Source organism: Salvelinus sp. IW2-2015, linkage group LG4q.1:29, assembly GCF_002910315.2.
Source record: "Salvelinus sp. IW2-2015 linkage group LG4q.1:29, ASM291031v2, whole genome shotgun sequence".
Classification (NCBI taxonomy): Eukaryota; Metazoa; Chordata; class Actinopteri; order Salmoniformes; family Salmonidae; genus Salvelinus; species Salvelinus sp. IW2-2015.
The window spans coordinates 89,322,693-89,328,692 of record NC_036842.1 but is presented as its reverse complement, the minus strand read 5'-3'; the positions used below and the strand labels follow the sequence as shown (position 1 = coordinate 89,328,692).

Here is a 6,000-nt window from a genome sequence, read left to right as displayed (position 1 = left end):
AGAAGTGCGAGGAGGGCTAGGGGAGAAGTGGAGGAGGGCTGGGGAGAAGTAGAGGAGCTAGGAGAAGGGAGGGGAGAAGTGGAGGATGGTGGAGGAGGGCTGGGGAGAAGTAGAAGGAGGGCTGGGAGAAAGTGAGGAGGGCTGGGGAGAAGTGGAGGAGGGCTGGGGGGAAGTGGAGGAGGCTGGGGGAGAAGTGGAGGAGGGCTGGGGAGAAGCTGGGAAGAGGGCTAGGGAGAGGCTGGGGAGAAGTGGAGAGGGCTGGGGGAGAAGTGGAGGAGGGCTTGGGGAGAAGTGGAGGAGGGCTGGGGCGAAGTGGAGGAGGGCTGGGGGAGAAGTGGAGGAGGGCTGGGGGGAGAGAGTGGAGGAGGGATGGGGAAAATAAGTGCTTTGGGCTCTGTCTGCTCCTCTCCTCCTCAGGCCGCTCTCCTCCTGTGTTAAACCCTGAGGGGAACATGAGCTTTTCCACCAGGACTATCCAACTCCTGTATCCCTCTATTCCCATAGACACTGTCTCCCTGGTATTCACACATTCACTCTGTTATTGCAGACACACATTACACTCTCTTCCCATCTCTGTCTCCTCTTTCTCAGACACACTACACTACACACCGCAGGGGAGGTGGGGCACCGTAACTGGGGAGGACAGGCTCGTGGTAATGGCTGTAGCGGAATGAGTGGAATTGTATCAAATAACATATCAAACTCATGGGTTCCATGTGTTGGTGCCATTCCATTATCTCCTTTCCAGCTGTTATTATGAGCCGTCCTCCCCTCAGCAGCCTCCACTGATACACACACACACACACACACACACTACGCCACCCACCTGGTTGTGCTAGCACACTTCTTTAGGCATTAGGCAGGTCCACTGATATACATTGACTGACTGCTGTGTGAGAACCTGCCTCCCTCCATCACTCTCTCTATCCCTAACCACCTTATCCCTCACAGTACTACCTCCCTCCATCACGCTCTCTATCCCTAACCCCCTTATCCCTCACAGTACTGCCTCTCTCCATCACGCTCTCTATCCCTAACCCCCTTATCCCTCACAGTACTACCTCCCTCCATCACTCTCTCTATCCCTAACCCCCTTATCCCTCACAGTACTACCTCTGCACCAGCCATCTCTCTGGAGTGGCTCAAATGAGATTTTCTCATAGAAATCTCTGCATTGAAGCCGCTGTTGTAAAGTGGGCTGTCCGTGGATCACGTATTAATACATTCATATGTGAGTTCAGTCACTTAGACCTGTATTTCCACTGATCTCCCCTGGGACATTTCTGATTCATGCACTTGGGAAATCACTTTGCTTTATTTATTATGATGGGACTGTGAAAATGTGCCATATGAATATGAGGTAGCCAAATATGACCTATTGCCTAAGAGGGTGCTGTCACATGTCAGGGGTCACAGCAGGAGGAGCGGATAATTCAGTGCTCTCGGATGAGTGAGACTCAATTGCTTTTCCTAACCTGAGGGCATATTTGTCACTCCGTGTCTCTGTCTCACACAGATGAATACTTCATCCCTCTCCATTTTCTTCGTGGGAGGACGGCTTGGACCTCATTCTGACCCTTCTGTCCTCTCAGGTCAAAGGTCAAATAGGAGAACCAGGCTGCGTAATTACATAATGTGGCATGGAGACCTTTTGGTTTGACTTGGCCACTCATTCCTAGATGATGATGATGATGGTGGTGACATCACACTAACACCATTGTATGTCTGTCTCATCCTCGTTGGTGAAAGGGACTATGGATTAGTTGTTATCTGGACAATTGATTCATTGAACAGCCTGATTTATTCACTTGATCAGATAGATATTATTTAAGGTCATGTATCTGCTTTAACAAACACCCTTGATTTAGCAAACCTTGTTCACTATACCCGTGATTACATAGCTAAGASTTGGTTTAATCTGGACAATTAATCAATAGAACAGACAGATTAATTCACTTGATTGCGTAGTAAACATGATTTTATACCTGTTTGAGCTTAACATCCTGAGTTGAACAGGAAGACTCATGCTAAACCTTATTCAGTATATCCGTTAGGGCCTAGCTGAATATGACCTTGGAGGCTGAAGGATCGGCTCCTGAAAACAGGGCTACTATTGTAACACACACTGGGTAGCATCCATCAGATGGTCCATAATGATTTATGTAACCTCTCCCCAATTAAACCGTGTTTAAGCTTCAGTGCCAAAGGCCTTATGGGTAAATCAAGGCAGCAGCACTGGGCTCCAGCTCGGCCTAAAGTAGGGCACTATATAGGGAATAGAGTGCCCTATGGGACCCAGCCAGACGTTCTGAGAGCATCTCCTAATGACCAGAACAGCTGACTGGAGCTGAAAAGAGTGAATGCAGCATGGAACACATGTACTGGACCCGGCTCTTTGGACCAGAGTGTCCCATGTGTTGTGACCACTCATCTTGGCCCTCACCCAAGGGGCTATTGGCGCATAGCTGAGAGGGAGGGAGGTATGGGGAGAGGGATAGAGAGAGAGGGATGGAGAGGGCTAGAGAGAGACTCATATATATATATATATATATATATTGTGAGGAGGAAGTTGCTAATAGGCGCTGACAAACGCTGATGCGTGAAATGACTTTTACTGATCACAACGCTAGATGGGAATGGGGTTCTATCTAAATCACACCCCATAAAAACGGCTTAGTGGAACAATGCAGATAAGCCAACAGGTCTTGGCAGTAATGGCAGCAGAATTAATTTGAAGTACGAACTAACCGTCTCTTAAATTGTAGCTATTTATTTTTTTATCCTTTCATCCCTTCTCGTATATATGATCTTAATGGAACGCATTCTGCTACTTCTTTTTTACACACTAATTCCGTTTAATTCGCCAATATCTTAGCAGTCAAACATGCTCCCACAGGTGCAGGCAGAGCCTGATTAGCTAGTAGGAATCTTGTGGCCTGACTAAAACAAGTCTGATTTGTGTATCAGCCATTAGTGCCTGAAGGAGAGAGAACAACACCAGAGGAGGAATGTTGCCCCAGGAGGAGTATGAGGGCAATATCTATCTTTTAACACCAGACCAGCAAACATATTACACTATATATACAAAACAATGTTTATTATTGAATTCAAATTATTGGATTCGGCTATTTCAGCCAAACCCGTTGCTGACAGGTGTATAAAATCGAGCACACAGCCATGCAGTCTGCATAGACAAACATTAGCAKWGTCWTAGGATGCCACCTTTCCAATAAGTCAGTTTGTCAAATTTCTGTCCTGCTAGAGCTGCCCCGGTCAACTGTAAGTGCTATTATTGTGAAGTGGAAACGTCTAGGAGAAACAATGGCTCTGCCACGAAGTGGTAGGCCATACAAGATCACAGAACAGGACCGCAGAGTGCTGRAGCYTGTCTGTCCTCGGTGAAACACTCKCTACCGAGTTCCAAGCTGCCTCTGGAAGCAACATCAGCACATTAACAGTTCGTTGGGAACTTWATGAAATGGGTTTCCATGGCCGAGCAGCCGCACACAAGCCTAAGATCAKCATGTGCAATGCCAAGCGTCGGCTGGAGTGGCGTAAAGCTCGCCGCCATTGGACTCTGGAGCAGTGGAAACGCGTTCTCTGAAGTGATWAATCACGCTTCACCYTCTGGCAGTTCGACTGACTAGTCTGGGTTTGGCGGAAGCCAGGAYAACGCTACCTTCCCCAATGCATAGTGCCAACTGTAAAGTTTGTTTTGGGCCCCTTAGTTTCAGTGAAGCGGAATCTAAACGCTACCGCATACAATGACATTCTAGATGATTCTGTGCTTCCAAATGTGTGGCAACAGTTTGGGGAAGGCCTTTTCCTGTTTTAGCATGACAATGCCCCCGTGCACAAAGCGAGGTCCATACAGAAATGGTTTGTCTCGATCAGTGTGGAAGAACTTGACTGGCCTGCACAAAACCCGACCTCAACCCCATCAAACACCTTTGGGATGAATTTCAACGCCGACTGTAAGCCAGGCCTAATCGCCCAACATCAGTGGCTGAATGGAAGCAAGTCCCWGCAGCAATGTTCCAACATCTAGTGGAAAGCCTTCCCAGAAGAGTGGAGGCTGTTATAGCAGCAAAAGGGGCCAACTGCATATTAATGCCCATGATTTTGGAATGAGATGTTCGAGCAGGTGTCCACATACTTTTGGGCATGTAGTGTAAGTATGTTTTGGCTTGCAGTTCTGCATCATGCTCCACCTTTCTGTCTTGTTCTGCCTTTGATTCTGGGGGTTCTACTTTGAAGGGGTGCGAAGCTGCCATCCTGAACCTTTCTTCAATATTTCAATTGCAGTTTAGCCTTTGGCACCGGGGTTACGCTCTGTCAAATCACCTCAATAGAGAGGGGCTGTACCCTTCACCCAAAGGAGGACATTTTGACCTGTGGGAAGAGCTGCGTTCTATACAGGCATTGGCTATGGGATAGAGGTATTAAAATGAGACTTGCATTACAGCTCTAAATCCCTCTGAAGGGAAGTGACCCCTGACCTGCMTCATGCTGAGTTTGACAGGCAGCTTCTGTTGCCTCTTTCTGTGTGCCCAGCTCATTTGCCACAGTTTGGCCCCTAAGTAAATAATTGTTTCTAACTTTAACCCTCCCGTCCAAATTATACTCTGAAGAGACCCTTTCTGTGAGAACATGGCAACGGTCCAAGTGTATAAGCCATACCAGTATGCTTCTCAGATAAAGTTCCCCCCAAAGACCTCAAGCAGTGCTTCGGTGTGGCACTGGCATCAGTTGGGAAAGAAAAACTGTGTAGTGAGTGTTCAGCTGAAAAGACCCCAAGCAGTGTTGCAAAGCATACAATGGCATCAGAAGTCTGACACCGTAATTGACATCCATGTCTTCAGGGAACAGTGGGTTAACTGCCTTGCTCAGGGTCAGAGCGACAGATTTTTACCTTGTCAGCTCTGGGATTTGAACCAGCAACCTTTTGGCTACTGGCCCAACACTCCTACCTGCCAGTCTACCTGCCGCCCACAGTGAACAAAACCAGTCTTTGGAAACAGTCTTCTACCCAGACCCAGTATAATAATAACACCATGGAATCTCTTCATAGTCTGCAGTGTTTAAAAACAGACTTCCCTACATAGTGCACTACTTTTGACTAGGGTCCATAGGGCCCTGGTCAAAAGTAGTGAACTATGTAGTGAATATGCTGCCATTCGGGATGCAGCCTGTGCTTCAATGAGCCGACTCTTGTCTATAACCCTAACAGGTGCCGAGTCATTGACAAGTTGTAGCATTCAGAATGATTCTACTCTCGGCTCACTGGGAGACTGTGTGTCACACTGGTTATGAGTGGAAGGCATTGTGCTCGGTGCTATTTGAAATCTGGCCACTCCAGCTATCAAGGAAAAGAAGCTGCGATGTGCCGTATCTAAGCCACTGCCATAATTAAAGAAAAATGGAGTCACTCAGTGGGTCGAGTGATGATAAAAGCACTGAGTTGTTTTGTCCGGTCGGTCAGTCGACTTTGTCTAGTGCTTCTGGCTGCAGCATGATTTCCTCCCATTAAGAGTACATCTAGCGTGCACACACATCGATCTACAAGCCCACATCCACCAACCCCAATGGAAGTGTTTCCATATACAGTACCAGTCAAAAGTGTGGACACACCTACTCATTCAAGGGTTTTCCTTATTATTACTATTTTCTACACTGTAGAATAATAGTGAAGACATCAAACATATGGAATCATGTATAAAACTTTTTTTTTAATCCTTCAAAGTAGCTGCCCTTCGCTTTGAGTTTTGCACCCTCTTGGCATTCTCTCAACCAGCTTCATGAGGTAGTCACCTGGAATGCATTTCAATTAACAGGTGTGACATGTTAAGTTTAAATTTCTTTCCTTAATGCATTTGAGCCAATCAGTTTTGTTGTAACAAGGTAGCAGTGGAATACAGACGATAGCCCTATTTGGTAAATGACCAAGTCTATATTATGGCAAGAACAGCTCAAATAAGCAAAGAGAAACAACAGTCCATC

General features: G+C 46.8%; 1 protein-coding gene and 1 long non-coding RNA gene across 2 annotated transcripts in view; both read left to right on the top strand.

Annotated features, from left to right (window-relative positions):
- The window catches only part of LOC139027607 (uncharacterized), a 4,272-nt gene extending 3,787 nt beyond the window's left edge, over positions 1–485 (top strand). The window contains exons 3-4 of the long non-coding RNA XR_011479740.1: positions 6–48; positions 247–485. This is a non-coding gene — a long non-coding RNA (uncharacterized lncRNA). The remainder of the gene's footprint in view (positions 1–5; positions 49–246) is intronic.
- Positions 1–6,000, top strand: part of LOC111962761 (calcium-independent phospholipase A2-gamma) — a 41,295-nt gene that overhangs the window by 27,804 nt on the left and 7,491 nt on the right. The window lies entirely within an intron of this gene.